The sequence below is a fragment of the Seriola aureovittata genome, chromosome 14 (genome assembly GCF_021018895.1).
Source record: "Seriola aureovittata isolate HTS-2021-v1 ecotype China chromosome 14, ASM2101889v1, whole genome shotgun sequence".
Lineage (NCBI taxonomy): Eukaryota > Metazoa > Chordata > Actinopteri > Carangiformes > Carangidae > Seriola > Seriola aureovittata.
In genome coordinates this window covers 17101917-17120684 of record NC_079377.1, presented here as the reverse complement: position 1 = coordinate 17120684, position 18768 = coordinate 17101917, and the positions used below count along the sequence as shown (strand labels likewise).

The following is an 18768-nucleotide window of genomic DNA, read 5'->3' as shown; positions in this document are numbered from 1 at the left end:
CACTGTCTAATGAAAGAAACACTCTTCTCTTCTTCGATCAAAATAATGATTCAGAGAGAACCTGAATAATAAGAACTGTGAGACTCACTTCATCCAGCAGCAGATTCTTGCCTTCAACTCCTACTTTCTGTTATCGTCTGAAACTCATTTTAAAGCTGTCATTCAGAGTTAGTCAACGTGACTTTGGCAAAAAATGTCATCGTTAGAAGAGGAAATTAAAACTGGTACATAGGGGTGATGTCTTTGAGGTAACAGGGCTAACAAAAACAAAAGCTCGACACGGATTTTCTTCAGGTGTTAATGTCCAATATGGTAACATATTCAAGAGAGACTGAACTGCGAAAAATACAGAGACCCATGGAGTCATTCAGATAGCAAGTGAGAAATGCTGGCACACATTTACACATAAATATACATTGGAAAATTATTTATCAGAACAATAGCATATTATTTTCAGATTTTAAGCCTAATTGCGCAACAGGGGATGATTCTCAGTGCTACGCTGTCTTTCGTGGGCTCATTAGCGAGGAATGTATTCAGTTATTAGCCGTCTGCAAAGCCCCTGCCACCTCAGGTGAGTGACAAGTGGTCCACATCAAAATGCACGGTGAGAATTTGCTTGACATTACAGATAATTTGGAAATCATCCTTCAAAATAATAATCAACTTATTACAAATCCTGACAATTGTGACTGAGAGTACCAATTAAAGCAGTGACAGCTGTCAGACTTTTAAAATTAAGCAATGGCACTAATTCAACACGACAAGTGCAGCTTGTAAATGATAAACTTAATAATCTGTCTAAATCACTTCATCAGTTGTCATTTGCTGCTCAAAATACATGCATAACGCAAACAGCATTTGGGTGTGCTATGAAAATACACTGCGAGAGGCAGAAGAGAGGGTATAAATGAAAAATGACAGGCATGAAGCCGTCCAACAGTAGCTGCCACAGAGGAGGAGGCAGATGCCAATAAATTTAACAGCATCCTCTTCAAGTCACAGACATCTGTTCAATAAGGAGACAGAATCAGGGGCAGCTCAGAGTTACATCCATCTACCTACAGACACTTCAGCGACAGGGAACTTTTTTAGCTGTCTTCAAGGGTTGGACAAACTGAGCGACGGCTCAGTGCTGAACACCAACGACACTCTGTGCCAGGTTTCAGCAATCCCGGTCACTCAAGGAGAAGGGAGGGCTTCCCCAAAAGTGAGCCAGGCTTCACAACATGGTGTCACTTTAAATTCAGACTGAGGCCATTCCAAGGCACTAGTGGAAATCCATTAAGGAATGTAGGCTCTTCATCTGAGGACACATCAGTCATCACAGGGAGAGCTGCAGAGAATCAGGAGACTGCGTGCAGCTACTGTGCTGAAAAGAAACACCACCTAATATCGCTGTACAGTTTATACTATGTCTCTTTCATGCTTTGCTCGCAAGGCTGACAATTGCAGCCACAGCCAGTCAGTTTCTCAGCTGCCGGTTGCTGTGTTGCTGTGCTCCTTTTCGCTGATTCATTATGAAATCAGTGTGAGGTGAACATGCATTTAAGGTGTTGAGGACAGCCTGAGATAACGTTTCATGTGAGGGATGAAATAGCGTTCTAACTGTGGGAGGTGAGACAACAGAATCAAGTAAGCATTTTATAACCCGAGCGCTTCGCCTAATGAAATACTGCCATGTGAGACATTTATTGCTGTGAACTTTAAATTATCCATGGAGCCATTTGGAAGTCAGATTTCCGGCCCGTGTGAGTAAGGACATATTTTATGGCCTTCCCCTCCACTTTCCCACATGGATATTGAATTTGGTGATATTACACAGCACATGTGACCTGTATTAAGTTTTCAAACAAACAAATGACGTTCTATTCTTGACTACTAGGTCAGGTGTCGGTTACACCGCTGTCCCGGTGCTGTGATTGTGTTAGCACACGCAGAGACCTTGCTATGTGACTGATGACAATCTGTGGAAACTGCAGCGGCGGTTACTGCTTGGAGCAAACCTCAGTTCGTTATGAAACATATCTTGGCGTAGTCATGTCTGAGTTAAGCCAAGTATTGGCCACCCAAACATGGGTAAAACTGTGGCTGGCTTGCGCTGGAATCTTATGAGATTGGAAAAATAACAAACAAAAACAAACTAAATTATGGCTGTAATCACTGTGGAAAATACTAATTTAAGGTTGTGTAATTTGCAACAATCCGCGAAACAAGCTAAACCAACAGCGTGAACAACAAGCCGATAGGTCACATTGGCGGTCATTTGAATCTCATTTGAATTCTGGCAGCATTATGTAAAATGTCACGCTCTGCGTCTCGGGTCACACACAGCTTTGCAGATTATGTGTGATGTCGAGGATATGACCTCCGGATCAGAGGAGGGAGGGGCCCACACAATCAAACTGGTACACATTACTATGTCAGTGGCAAAACAGACCTGTCAGGCATCTCACACTGCAGCAATGTTGAGCTGTGACTGTTCAATCCTTCCCCCCCAACTCCAATCAATTCTAGTGAATGTGCAGTCGCTTAATATGATTCCATTTTCTGTGTCATTTACCCGCCATGTGACAGAGCCTTTGCCACAGACAGACTATAGCTCTAAGACAGATGGCTATAGATTTTATTATCTATGCATACTTATCAATTAGTCTGACTGCAACAGCCGCTTTGAGAGGGGAACAGCTGCAGCTCTTCCCGCTGTTCTGTGTGCTCCTTTCCTTGCTCTTATCTCTCTTCTGATGAACCTACACCGCCTTTTCCTTTAGCTATCCTCCCTTCTTCACTTTTTTTCTTTTACCATCATCAATCTCTATCGCTCAACTTCGGTCTTGTCTTGATCTGCCCCCTGCTTTTCCACATCCTCATTCTGTCTTCGCCTGTTAAATTGCCGCCTTCCTTACAGAAACTGCTGAAATCCCACAGGTTTTCACCACTTTCTTTGTTCTTGTCCAAATATGTCTGTGACAGTTTTAATACGGTCTGTCGTACCAACTACATGCCTAGATCATGAGGTTGATGAGAGAAAGGCATTTCATTTGATGAATTCAAAAGTGCTGTGGGGAAATACTTTGAGTAGCAGTGACTCATTTCCGCAACTTCATGCCACGGGTTCAATTAGAGCAGCTGGATACAAATCTGCATTACCATTAACTACTGAAATGATGTCCGTCATTGACGTTCACTTGCTGCTCAAGGACAAAGTCAAGAGCATGGTTCAGTTGGTGCTCTGAAGTATTGGCTTCTGCATTATGTTGTCTAAGTGAAGCCATTAACACCGTGTCACCAGGGCGTTTCTCTGTCAGTGGTTACACACAGAGAGGTGGCTATCAGAATTCACATCGGATCAAAGCTCTTTTGTCTCCATCAGATGCAGGTGCGGCGGCTAGAAACTGCGAGAACCCGCTCATTGCTGGCAGTCTCGACGAAAAAGAGATTTTCAGTCTCATCGGGTCCAAACAAGTGCACACAGCGCTGCATTCGACATTGCAGCGAAAGGTGAATGCACACGCAAACCAATGCAACCTGGAAACTGGGCGAGACAGGAAATCAAGACAGAAATCCTTTAGCCAGTTAGTTGTACGGGTTGTTTCATTGATAGTAAGTTGGATTGATTGCATTGTGCCAGTGAATGTCTTTTGCTGTTCTATAAGGTGAACATACCTTTATAAAGCAAATTTGTCTTGCTCCTGAGCCATAACCAATTCCTTTTTGCAAGAGCTAGAAGGAAAGTCATTTCACTTATTCCTGCAACACACTTCTTATCATTCATTGCAGATAAATGTGCAAGAGGTCATCAGATACTGAGGCAAACTCTGACATTCTGTTTATGCAGAGCACAACACGATCAAGGAGGCATTCATTTCCTAAAGAGGCGAGACACCAGGGAAGCTCAGTAGATGAGCAGATGCCCGGCAAGTTTGTCAGCTGTGAAAAGTGAGTCATCGGTCGACTGTACTGCAACTCAGATTTTCATCCCTCCTGGATGTTGCACAGAATAGATTCAAGGTTTCTAAATTCTCTGAAATATTTATTTGATAGTTCTCAGGTATAAATACAGTACCAGTCCAGAGACCCATATTTTTCCAGTTTTTATTGAAATGTGTGCAGTTTAACTCCAATAATAACTTTAAATCATACTAAGGTAAGCAGTAAACTGCCAATAGAAGCAAGTGAAGCCTTGAAAGTTAAGGCAACCAATTCCTACAGGTGCCTCAACTTTTGGTGATTATTTACAACCCCTCTGTCTGTACAAAGGCAGTGTTGGAACAAATTGTGTTACTACACACTCTGATGCATTATTGGTGGAGGGATGATATAAGAGCAGGACAGTCTCCAGACGTAGGTGAAAGCAAAGCAACTTGCAAGAGCAACACATTCATGGGAACTTCTGCAACAGTGTTGGGGCCAAGTTTCAGTCTTTCATTTCCATCGGAGAAAGAAGGTCATGAGTGTGTTGCGGCTGCTGGATCAGTCAAAAATTTTGATGAAATTTAGTTCAACAAGAACTTTCCACCATTGCTTTTTTGAAATTGTTTATTTGTTCTGTGTAGTATCAAAAAAGTATCTATCATACAGCCGAATTGCACCCATCAATGATATATTATCATATATCATTATTTAATGATAGTGCACAATTACATGTACACTGTATTTTACAATAATAACAATAACAATATATGATATTCTGGTTATATGTTTTGTATAGAAAGCTAGACACGTAGTAAAAAATTTAAAAAGTACTAAATATATAAATATATATATATATATATATATATATATATATATATATATATATATGAATATGAAGTCAATATTTCTATAGTATAATACTAATATACTACTGTAAAATGTTATGAAAGGCAAAGAAACACCAGGGTGGTAAAATATGTAATTTGTATAAACACAGCTTTATGCTACATCTTTTTTTTTCTTTACATATTAAAGCATCTTGAGACCACTGGAGTCAAAGCCCCTCCCAGTGAGCGCACCTCGACCCAGAATCAAGGTCACACAGGTGATGAAATCTGAAGCTTCATTCAAGGTAAATCTTTTATGCTCCATGCCATAATTTTGGAAAGTTAGTAATTTTATAGCTGAACTGCATGCTGCTCAAAACCCTCTCCAACCTCTCTCCTTCATCACTCTCAGTACATATGAGACCTTTTACTTTCCTCTCAATAGCCCTCGCCTCTGCCTCACACTGCAGGATTCTGTATCCAGTACTGGATGCTGACCAATAACACAGCCCCTTGCCTTATAATGGTGATGGAAGGTTTTCTGTGCCATCTGCCAGCCATGTGAATTTGCAAATGCAGATTGCAGGTGCATCTGTAAGGATATTTCTGTCTAAATAGGGTGAACAGTGTGTTGTGTACAGGCAGGAGGGAGAGAGAAGACAGTCAGGGGCAGGAAAACATATCACAAGCAAGAACTGGTAGAGGATAATGACTTTTTTTTCTTAACCTGCATCGTTCCTCAAAGTAACAATGGGGAGAAATATTATGAAATGTCAGAGACTGGTTTCAGACTTTCTGGGAAGAGAAATAATACACACTACTATTTAAATATTGGCCTTGAAATCAAATCATATATGAGCACTTCTAAATGAGCTGAACTCTGCTGGTTAAAAATTAATTTGTATCCAATCCCAAGAGTATTTTAACATCATCATGAATATTTAGATGTCAGCCAGCTCGAACTGACCTCAGTCTCACTGGATGAAGTGAAACGTTGAAAAGCAGACACGTCTGACTGGGCATAAAAAGCCACTTTAACACAACATTACCTTTCGCAAATAAACCAGACAGAAGTCGCCTGCAAATCAAATGTTGAGTGGACTCTTGATTTAGGGTCTGTTAAGGGGTAATATTTTGGTGAAGCTGTGTCTGTTATGTCCCCAGAGAAAAATTTTAACTAAGTGCATTAAACTAAAGAAATCTATGACTAACAAAAGCATCTCCGGGGAGGAACAATCCTCGAGAGAGCTTTTTTTCCCTGCCAAAAGGGAATGGGCTGAATCAATGGACTGTCATTAACTGCAGGACAGGGTGGTATTCTTGGCTCCAATAATTCACTGAGGAAATGGCTGTGAGCATTATTCCACCGCACAAATCACACTGGCAGTTAGCTTAGCTGATGGACAAGGGGCAGCCGAGCTTGAATGTTTCCGAGAAATGAACAAGAAACTATACATTTGAAGTCAAGCTCTATCACAGTCACATTGTCTGAATCTGGTCAAAAATCTAGGTGACCCAAGTGTCTCCGTCCTCATATCCATCCTTCTGTCATTGTCATATGCTCTGGTTAAGGTCAAGAACAAAGGCAGAGTGATGAGTGAGGCATAACCTGCCAAGAGAGTAGTGCAGTGAATGTATTAAATCAAATACTGTGCAACATAAATGAAGATGAAAGATGTGATTAGTTTCCACAAGAGGGAGGTGATATGGTTAAAATCTTCTATCAAGTTGTATAGAATTGTACATATATCGATATCAATATATATCAAAATGATTACGATTAATCAACAGACTCTGTTGATTCATAATCAAGTAATCTGCTGACTATTTTCTTGATAACTCAATAAATTGTTTGGTCTGTAAAATGTCAGAATGTCGCAGTGAAAAATACGCATTTAAATTTTCTGTAGCCCAAGGGGCCGTCTTCAAATTGTCTGTTTCTGACCAACAGTCTAAAACCCAAAGATATTCCGTTTACTATCATGTAAGACAAATAAAGGCAGGGAGTGTTTGGCAGTTATGTTTGAATAATGTCTTTAATCAGTTAGCAAAATAATAGCAAATTGACTTTTTTGGCCAATCGACCTACCGACTGAACAACAAATCCTTTTGGCTCTGCTGTTGATTAAATGGTTAATGAATAAAATACCACACAAGAATGTCTGTTTTTAGCTAATACCTGCCCAAAGAGGTACATCATCACATTGATCCAATGATCAAATAAATAAATCAACATTCTGATTTATAAGCCCTGCTCATGTATTTGGAACTTTGCCAAAAATGGACTACTAATCTTTGGCGGCAAATAAACATTATATTTTGTCATGTCACTCAACTGCAGCAATAGAGCAATATATCGTTAAAATCAGTCACTGCCAGATTCTTTGTCAACAAACTCTATTATAACTCTATGTTGCATACTGCAGAACCCAGCCCCTCCATTACCAATAAGTTTATATTTCCCTAAATGCACTGGCAAATTACTGGGATTCCAATTTCTTATCATATGCTCTTATCTTGATTTAGTCCAAATGAAAAGTGAAAATAAAACTAGAGAGTTTGTTTATTTTTTGTTCCAGGCTATGAATCAAAATAAAGAAATATTCCCTCCCAGCACTCGATCAATGTTTGGAGAAAGAAGGAGATTTACTCAGCATTTGCGATCGCTCACGCTCCCACACACACATACAGTGTACCTCATAAAGTAAGGTAGCTTAAGAGCCTATAGCTGCTCAGGCATAACACTCCATGCATACAATTTGGAGAGGAGGGAGGTAATGAGTCAAATTACGTTGCTAAATGGAGGGGCCTGGTGCTCTGGAGTATAACACTGTGAAAAAGTGACCTCAGGAGGCCCTGCACTTTACTCTCTCTCTCTCTCTCTCTCTCTGCTGATGGGTAGGATTCAGCCTGGATTTTATCAGCAAGGTTAAACAGGGTCCACCACTGACCGATGGATTACAGGTGACAGACTGCGGAGGAAAGTTTTAAGGCTAAAATGTCACCACTGTCATAAATATGCAAGCTATTAAATTATTACAGAGGTACATCTATAAATACACCACACGGGTTACCATTTTTTTATGTAGTATAAACAGAAAAAAACTACAGTTGTACTTGATATTGAGACATATGTGAGCGATGAGAAAAACGTGCACCAATTACTTACGTTTTTCCAAAGTTTCATTAATATAATTACAGAGAGAAATTTGAACATTATTTCCATTGATGAGACAATTGAGGAGACAAAAGACAGACAGGGATAAAAGCCCCACTGAGGAATAGATAATTGAGAGCATTAACTTTATTGGGCCTAAGTTTATGTAAGGGTGGGGAGTAATGCAATCATTGGCTTTCTGTAAAGTCGAACGCTCTGTGGGTCTGATTTAAACGACCACATTAGGGATTTAAACACAGCTGGACAAGATGGATGGAATCTTAAACATGCGAGTTAATTGCTGTTAGCCATAAAGACAGGTGATTCATCAACACAGATGTAGATAACATGACACAGTGGGCTGCAGACTAATACACCAAATACCAAAATCAATCACCGTGAGTCTCTAGCATGTTGCAAATTGTGTGTGAGAGAGAAACAGCGAGACTTAATCATGTCCCTCATGAAGGCTAAATAATGACTAATGGCAAATTACTTAAAACATTAAGCTTTAAAGGGTTGTACATGAGGAAAACTCTTGGGGTGATTATGTTAATGGGAGCACATTTCCTCTCTCAGCTGCTTCAAAGTGAAGCCTACACAGGTGGATTGATATTCCGGCTCGGAGACAAGGCAAAGCAAAAGGCGCCCACAGGGTTAGTGTCAGGCCAGTTGCACTCGGTGCGTGTGTGCATAATTGCGTGTGTTCACATGTGTTTATCCACCCGTCTCTGTGTCTGTGTGTGTCGGCATTTTTTATCAGGGTCTGATCCAAGTGCCTCCAGATGCTGGTGCCATTTGCTCCCCTGCCAATCAAAGGCCACAGCAGAATGCCAGTCCCTCAGAGTCCTGGTTTACAGGAAGCTTACCTGTATGTCAGTATTGGCGGATGCGCACTGTGCATTACCCCTGTAGCAACAAAGTCACACAAAGGGAAGATTTTCCCCACAGTTAACGCATTTATCAGTTGGTAACGGTGGGTATGAAAAAAATCCATGTGTAGGTGAATTTTGTTTGGTAATAAATAAAATAAAAACTTCCCTGCTTAAAAACCTGCAAGTTCTTAAAGAGTTCAATCTTTAATGTCTTACAAAATTCAAATATTCACATTTCATGTCATGATGACAATTTGATTTCTTCTTTGTAAATCAGAGTACTGCAGCTATACCAGCCTGTTTCCTCCACAACATGGCTGCAACAGGCTGTTTCACTCTAACGGATGACATATGTGCATGCAAGCAAATGCCATGTAATGTGAATCTCTTATGCACGTGTATGCCACTTGAATCCACTGCGGGAAGGGCTGACTTTGCCACTGACGATATAAACTACCATATCGAGCAAAGAGGTGAATACATTTAATTTCATTTAACAGCAGAATAAGTGAAAACCATAACTAGAATCAAAAACTGTGTATGATACAATGGAAAAGGACTATAACTTCAAACAGATTGTTCCAAATCCTCCTTAAATAAATAAATAAATATATAAAACATGAAACTAATAGTATGAAGCCTTATGAAGCTTCTTCCAGAGGGGACATATTCTCCATATGTGCATTTGCGAACAAGACACACATTTATCATTGTGGGGTTCAAACAAGCTTCTGCAGAGATAATGACTTTTTTTTTTTTTTTTTTTAAAGTACTGGCATCCTGTTAAATTAAGTGTCTAAAGGTTAGGGGCCTCTACCGCACTAGGTTAATGGAAAACACACCAACAGAGTGAGGCAGCAGCTACTGGAGCTAGTGTTGTCCTTACTTTTTCACACCAATGATCCGCCTTATCCAACAACAAAGGTGAAACGAAAAAACAATGGAGGGAATGAGATACTGACATCATCTTTGACATTTTCTCTCATCGAGTTGTTGCCCAGCGGACGGCCCAGAAAAGGCCACTTGATTGCAGCACGTAAGACATATAGACCTACTGTACACTGGTGTTTTTCATCCTAGTAATTACAAATTATATCCTGTCTGTGAGAAGAACTTCAGCTATCAGCTCCCATCCATCATCAGGAACTATTTTTGTTGCTCTTATTATATTTCAAAAGCACTGACTTAAAACCAGCAATAGATAAAAAGAGAAAATTGGGGAATGACAACAGTGCAATAAACGGCTTTAACGTACGTCATGGAGAAATGCATCCGTCCCAATTGCATTGCTGATTCTGGCACAGATTAGCATAGCCTGTAAAGAATTGCTGATATCACTAAAACAGGCTATACTAATTAAAGCCAGAATCATCAATTCAGATCTTCGGACACGTTGAGCCCTAGAAATGAAAGAGAGGTTGGAAGTTGGAAACGAATGAAACAGTTAGCATCAGAAGGTGAGTAGATGAATGGGAGATAAAAAGAAAAGCACATGAGAAACTGGATCCTTCCTTTGTGTAAAAATACAAAGAACTTTAAATGTGATAAATTACATTTATCACAAGCTATAAAAGTCTTCTTATTTTCTGTCTTGTTAAGGGAAAAGGGGGAATTAACAGTTTTTATTTTCACATCACTCAAGCCTTGCGGTTGGAAATACTTCCAGTTTGCCAATCCCTTCTCCCACTGTGGGTGTTCAACACATGGTTCTGTTCAGTTCAGTTCAGAGCAGCACGGGAGCAGAGAAGGGGGTCCACGGGACAGATGTCCCCTCGTCCTATAAGCAGTCTTTATCCCACAGAGGCCATATCTGTGAGTTATATCGCACACAATGCATCACACCAGGACGAGCTTCTCAGTAACACTCTGCCTATAATGGATGGCCCGGTGGAAGAGAAATGAAAGGAGCATGTGGAAAAAAAAAAAAAGCGAGAAGAGCGGGGAGGGCGCTGGTGTGAGACAGAGAATGAACAACCAGGGAGAGGAGTTAGGAAGGTACAGTTTGACAGAAAACAAATGAGCAGAGAACTTCGTTTTGAGATAAGGAAAATATACATTCTGTTTCAGACCTCAGCTCAATTAGAATTGCCCAGTGAAGAATAAGCAAAAAAATACAGCAGAGAGGAATACAGCAATGACTACAAAAGATGAGTCAACAGCTCTAATAATGAAGCTGCTTTACTGGCTTTGATTCTCAGACTTATATGTCAAAGAGATGACATCCCCTGTGTTTGGTTTGGTTTGCACTTTGAAACGGTGGTGAATAAAACACCGGAGAGTACGCCTGTTTGTCAGAATTGTCCAGCGAAAAATTGGCACTCAAGATGCTCTGCTCAGAAGTCTCAATCTTTTACCGTCCATCTGTAGCTTAGCGAACATGGAGGCTGTAATAATTCACCATCATAACAATACCGACCTAAGATACAGTGTTCAGCAGAGACGGTTTACCTATTCATCAACAAGCCATTATGACGCATGCCAAGATTTCTATCACTCACTTTGAAAAGGAAAAATTCTTAAGGGGTTGTGTAAACCAAATAACTAAACTGGTATGACAGAAAGTGAAAAGACAAAAGGAAGAAAGTGCGTTTGGCTCCTTCTCAAAGTTGTGTCTCAAGGGTTACTCATGGATTTAAGTAATTTGAGAGTTGTGGAAGAAATTCATATTTGGAAAAATGAGGAATGCGCCTGCCAGGAACATGTTTATTTTCCTTTTGAAAGTCGTCTTGTCTTTTGATACTGAGCTGATGAAGATATGTGAATTATAATGGAACTACTAACTCAAAAACATAACATATGAGTTCCTGGCCTGTTCATTGGCAGATCCATGGCTTACACAGTTTGGTTTAGCATTTCTATGACATTTTTCGTCTTTTAACGACAGTACTAATATGCTGATGATGAGCAAGTAAGGTTTTTAAAGCACAACTGCCATTAGTTTTGCAGGTCATGAAAACTTTGGGGATCATGAGTCATCCCGAGGGGAACATGAATGTCTGAACCAAAGTCTATGGCAACCCATTAAAATAGTTATCAAGACATTTCACCAAATACGTAATGTGATGTAAGGGTGCCACAAGAGGAAAAGTCTAAGGGTCATCAAAGTCATCAAGCTTCACTCTCTGAAGACCATGAACGCCTGAGCAAAATTTTATTCAAATGTTGAGATATTTCATCTGAACCAACAAGTGGTTTTATTGATCAACCACTGAGACACTGGCGATGTCATTCTAGATCACACATGCATTGACAGGTAAAATAACAACTATCACACTAATGTCACATCAGAGACCTGCACACTGCACAGGTGTAACACACCGATGACACTGAGCAAAGAAGCAGACTGACTATTGGCAAATTAAACTCAAGACCAGGCTACAAAAAAAAAAGTGTCAACACTTTTTTAAGTAAAGAAACAGAATTAAAGCCCTAACATCAAAAGGCAACATATTTCTTTTTCTCCCATAAAAATAAGCTGCAGCCTAACAGTGTGTGACACCAACTTGAGCGGCCTTGTCCCAGTCAATAACGTTTAGTGCTCAAACAACACTGTTAGTGGGATGGAGTCATTCCGTGCTAATAAAATTGAATTAAGTGTTCTTTAAAACAATTTTCTTCTGTGTTTTTTTTTCGGGGCTGTGACCAACTTTACATCTGTCCTGCTTGTACTTTACAGAGTGTGTGAGGTCCAGTAAGACTATAAAGCTTGTGAAATGGGTTTACACTCAAATTAAATCATGTCGTTATATAAGGAACCTAGATAATAAACATTGATTCAGATTCTAAATGGCGTGTATTTTGGTTTGAAAGCTTTTAGTTTCCAAGTTATGTAGGCAGTAAAGAAATATTCAATGTTATGAATAAAACTTGTAATAACGAGTTAATAGCCAAAGCCACAATAGCCAACAAAGAGTCAATGTGTACAGTGTCTCCATTAAAATTCCTTGCGTGTCTAGAGAGAGGTGGTGGTGTATAGGTTGTGTTAAATATTGCAAACACGTACAGAGGTTAGACTATATTGCATACCATGACTGAGGAATAAAATGTCTACCGGTTGACTGAAGAGCCACATGAATTGAAAGCCACCACATAAAAAAAAACATATTTATGCCACGGGAGCAAAGCTGGAAAGATACATCTGGACACTGTCTCCAGCAGGTGTGGGACTGTGTGTTCTCGCAGCTGAAGCAGGAAAGATAATAAAACCAGGGAATTTTGTGGAGGAAAGGAAAGGCAAAAAAAACAGAGAGGAGGTCAGGAAAAAAAATCAAAAGTATGAAAGGTTTTGTGGCTCCTGTTTAGGCAACCTTCACAACAGGTTTTCTGAGGTTGAAGTACATAATTTCCAATTTAGCTTCCAGTGTTGGCACGATATGAGTAGGGGAATTAAGTAAAGACAACATAAAAGTGGGTGGTGGCAGTGGAAAAGGCTGTTAGGGCAGCTGTGCGTCACTTCTATGCACTATAATGTTCCCATACACAAACTGAACAACACTTGACCCGCAGATGGAAGCTGAAAACATATTCACAGCAAAGACCTGGCAAGCAGAAGCCACTCCAGCATCATTAGGGTTCAGCAAAAGGCTTAAGAAGGTGTTGTGATGCAGCTGTAAATGAGAGAAAGATCATTTCCAGAAGATAAGGCAGAAGTTAAAGGGCACTGAGGGCACAAAGTTTATATACTGCAACTCATGATTCCTAAGATAAAGGCGTGGTGATAAGAGTGGGTATGTTTCTTTGGCTAATGCAGTCAAAGGTAGTATAAGAGATTAAGAAATATCTAAGTTAGAAATGGCTCGGAGTCCCATGGAATAATATGGGTTTTTAAACTTTCAATTGCTTATATCAAGTCCAGAGAGTCCACAAAGGCAAGGGTATGAGTATAGAGCTTACAGTGACAACCGGGGGATAATGACATTTAAAAGAAGCACCTGAAAGGTTATAGGACAGGTGCACCAAAGTTCTAGAAGATTAACACTGAGCAAAGGGCAAGATTTCTGCCGCAGGAGAACTCGATCACAGAAAAGACAGATTGCTGTGGAGGAAACATATTGACAGAAAGAGGCAGCAATTTGAGCAAAAGCTGCCTTTGGACAAAGCAGTCGGTGGATGAGCTGGTAAAGTGCAGGAAAGAGAGTTGGCTAAAGGGTTGTGCAATATGGTGGGAAACCAATTTAGACTCATTTCGTGCAACATATTATGTGCCATCATCAAACCCAAACTGCAGTGGAGTGAGGGAGAGAAAAGAGAATACTGGGGAACAGCAACACAAATAATATCCAACTGTTATTAGTAAATATTAAAAACCCCAGTTACATAAAAGCAGTACAATAGTAACTCTCAAAGTTTCTGTTATAAACTGCTAAACAGTACAAATCACTTGATCTATCACTTGTGTTTTTATACCGAGATAATAACAGCACACTCGTTCTACTTCCTATTAATGCGGTGCCAGTATAAAATCACAACATTTTATCACAATGTATTCCAGATCTTTACCATGCAGAGTATCTATAGCCAATTCAATGAGAATGACACGGCATTCAGTCTTGACATGACAGCACCTCCAGGCTCTGACTCGAGAATAAAAAGTCAACAGAAACGACAGCTGTGCATCTGCAGTGTGGCAAGCTCTGGTACTTTCCTTTTACTTTACACCCATGACTTCATCAATCTGTCCCCAGAGGGTTCACGTCGCTATGGCTGTCCCCATAAGCAACTAACACATAGGACACACACATAAAGAGCTCTACACAGAAAAGATTGGCCCGGAAAAGACAGAACACACATTTCTGGCTACAAATGATACACATATATACACAAGATGCATGTTTTCTGAAGTATGTTATTCGACTTCATACACGTTGTACTATGTCCCAAACATTGCAGTCAATCCACATCTGCAGGTGTACTATATAGAAAGACTTTCCAGGTATTCCAAACCCTGGAGATCTAATCACAATCGCAATAATCTATGCTATAAATGTGTTCAGTTTCACAACTGCTGGAAATCTTAGTGATGTCCAAGCTGTATTATATGCAGTTAACGCAATACAACAAGTGAGCAATTTCCTCTTCAAAAAAATTAAACGTTCCGTGGCGATCGGCAACATCATCAAATAGTCCAAGGAAGGAATCTTTTTCAATAATCGCTAACCACTGATCCAAACCACATCCTTTATTCATTGTAACCCATTGTGTGCAGCTGTCAAGGGTTTTTTAATTTTGCTGCATTAAAACACTGTAACTATTGCAAAAATACAGTTATATTAAAGGAAGAGAAGAAGAGAATGACAGAGTTGCAGTGAAAGAAATGAACAGCAGCCAACTGTTTTAATGAAGATACACACACGCTGACAACGAGGAGAGTAGAGGTTAAGAAAACGAGTCAATTTGCATCTATTTCAGCAACGTTCTGCATAAGCAGCAAGTGCTGTAATTGGTAAAAACTGTATTTGAACACAGGGGGAGAGAGGCGGTCTATTTCCTGTCCACGCCTTCCTGTCCCAACAGATCCAAATGCTCAACATTTAAATACGTTATTCAAACCAAAGCGATTCAGAAACTATAGGTACTATAGGATTCAAATTCAGGTGTTTTGAAGAAGTGTTGAGTCAGAGTTAATGTTGAAATAAAGTGTAGAATAAAATCATTCTGTCTTAAGTGTTCTACTGTCTTTTTTTTTATTTTTTTTACCTAATTTAGTGTTCAGTGTGCTGCTGTGTTATGTAACTATAAAAACATCATATTGGAACTGGTACTAAATATCAAATGACTTGGATCTGGATTTGGGTGAAAAAACATGATTAGTGCGCTCCTAGAACACACACATCGTTGACAACTGCTCACACACTTATGATCCACATTTGGCACAGCTGAATAGTCGTGAAGGAGGCTGAAAACAAACACTGCACTGTGTTTTAGAGATCTATAATCCCGCTACAGTTTCATCAGAACACTGTGTGGACAGGACTTGAGCAGAGTATGCTTAGTTTAAGTATGTGAGTGTATGTGTGTGCTGTGTGCATCCGTGTGCAGTAATGGACTTGTTAGATGGGAGATTTCCTAACTTAGCAAAAGATTATTCTGTAATTACAAGTACGAGCCCCGGAGAACTGCTGCTGAATACCAGATAGGTTTTTATAAAGTTTGAAGTACTGTACCGCTGCCTAATGAAGTCCCACTGGACTGCTTTCCTTCACTGTAACTCACCTTTTGTTCTCACAAACACTCCCTCAGCTCGACTATGACAGACATGGCTAGGATAACCAGCAACAAACAGACTACAACAGAAGCTGAGAGAATATTATAGCCTGTGGCTTTCAAAAGTGGAGTAAATGCATTCTGTATGTAGTTATGCAGCTATGATTAAATAACATGTAAATCCTATGGAAATAAGTAAGAGTTCCTTCACTCGTGCACAACTCGAGGACAAAGAGTGCTGGTAAAGTGCAGGACAAACTGCTGTTGTAGAATTTCAGAGCTCAGCACACATGAGATCGCTTAAGTTTCTGCATGAGAGTTTTCTGGACTGAAAGATGCATTTTGCAACCGTGTAGGATTTAAGTAGCTTCTATGGCTCAGGTCTGCAGTTCGATTGTACACTAACTTCTGCTAAAGTTTTCAATGACAAGAAAATTGGTATGTAATTATTGTAATTTCTAAACACAAACTTCTTCATTGAGTAACAAATTGGACTGGAGAAAATGTCCTATAGTTTCTGAATTATCAATATGCACCTACGTTGAAAAGATTTCTCCAGTGACCTCTTCAATTGTGGGTTTCAGATAAACAACAACACATTTCAAACCTTAAATCAATGATTACAATCTGCCACCAACATCCTGAATATCCAGTAAAATCTAACAATGCAGCCATAGATGACGTAGATAAAACGTGGGGCAAACACATTACTTTAGACAGGTAATCATATTCTAAGAAATGAGATGACAGAAATGGTTTATCTGTGGCTTCGTACACTCATGCCCAAATCTCTCATCCATTTCTCTTGTATAACCATGTCAGTCCCTCCTGTTACTACAAACCCAAATTAAATGCACGCTGACTGAATTCTATCCAATGCTCGAGTGCTTTTAACCACTCCTGCTGTTGTACCCACGCTCAGCGATACGCCGGGTGACAAAATGTAAACCCCCTGAACTCTATATGGAGTAGCAACACTGACACTGTACATATGCACCACTTTCTCCATGACAAATGAGCCTCGCCTTTGGCCAGTTAATGAAAATTATTATTATTATTTTTATGTTTGCCTGATTTGAATGTTTTTTTGTGTTACTTTCACTTACAGAGATTGCATCGATTATAGCCTGTGGTTCTCTACTCTCAAATGAATGCAAGTCTGTTATCAATCATCACTTCATTCACTTCAGTGCAACACCTGATTTCCATAAAGAGGCGCTCTAGCCATAGGCGACTTCATTTGATACTAAGTTTTCAGGAGCTCTGAAGGTAATGTTTTATCCCAGAACAAGTTTTGCAGCATGATGCACTGTGTAGATAGTCCTTTCACACAAGATCAGCCCTGCGTCGGTTGTGCTCAGGGGATGAATTTTATTACTTTGAAACAAGGTTAGCTTCATAAGTCTTGGCATGTGTTTTCATTTGGAAAATGTGAATGCAAAAGCTTTTTATGTGTGGTCAGGACTACTTGTAAACCAACAGTGGCAGGTTTAAGGCCATGGTTGTTAAATAAAGCATAACATACACTATCAAAACATAAAATATTCTACTGGAGTGACTATTTTCACGCCAGATGAAACCAGTCATCTACATGTGCCGCAAGGTTACCATTTTTGATACAGTAGAGAGTGAATCATAGTATCCCTGTATAACTGCTGCTAGGTCACAAGTGGCAATTCAGCCTGTAAAACCAAAATTGTAGCCTTTCCAATTCTGTAGCTAACACACATATCCATTTCACATGCTAAGGAACTGCCTGTCCCTCCTGCAGCGCTAATACTTTGTCTTCAGCTTTATTTTTTAGGGTTATTATTTAGAATCAAACCACTTTTTTCAATTAAACCACAGACATGCAGTGCATTGTTTCTCTGGGTCTCTAATCACATTAGACATTATTGCACATCACATTTATCATTATTAGTAGAAGCAGTGGTAGTACTCTTGCTGTTTTGGTATTGTGGCTGTAGTTTCAGGTTGTTATCATCATGTTTGTTTATTTGTTCGCTCTTGTGTGTGCTGATATTTAGTTTCCACAGGTAATAACTTACAGATGGTTTGCACTCGCCACTGAGGACTGCTGCCCTATATGGGCCTTCGCTTATGCTAATAACAAACCGCCTGGAATGTGCATCCAAATTAAGATCAAACATGATTCACCAACATCTTCACATGGGCAATTACAATTTAGTGGTTTATGGAGATTTCAAAGATGATTTACTCTCTTTCAGAGAATAAATAAAAAAAAAACAGTGATGATTTTTTATATTTTGATGCATTGATATAGTTTAGTGTTGCCCAAAAACTATGAAGAACACATCAATGAGCCACAACTAGAAACTGAGTGACATATTCCCTAATTACGATTAAACAAGGGCATTGTAGTCAGTCATACATAATCCATCCTGCTGCCAGAAATACTCACTAGAACACCAAGAATGTATTATTCCGCAGCTGAAAGTAGTCCCCCTCAAATACACCAATTAGACTGAAGTTTACTACAAGATGGTTTGTTACGCAGAACCATCTGGGAAGGCCTCATTGGAAACTGTTTGGAAAAGGGCAGGCGCGTTCAAAAAATACTTGGCAGGTGATTGGATGAACCATCTGTCTGTCATCATCTATCACGGGCTAACTTCAGCCAATCAGATTCTGCATCCTTCCAGATTTTTTTCACTACCGAGTGGAGCCAGCTGGTAATTTAGAGTGGAAAACATGTTCCATCGAGAGAAGCCTTCAGTGCTGTTCTCTGCTTTTCTTTCAATGGAGAAATACTCTCCGGTCCTGATATGAT

At 39.7% G+C, this 18768-nt stretch overlaps 1 protein-coding gene across 2 annotated transcripts in view; it reads right to left on the bottom strand.

The window, feature by feature from the left end:
- The window catches only part of chrm3a (cholinergic receptor, muscarinic 3a), an 83089-nt gene that overhangs the window by 30623 nt on the left and 33698 nt on the right, over window positions 1-18768 (bottom strand). The gene's annotated exons all lie outside the window — the stretch shown is intronic.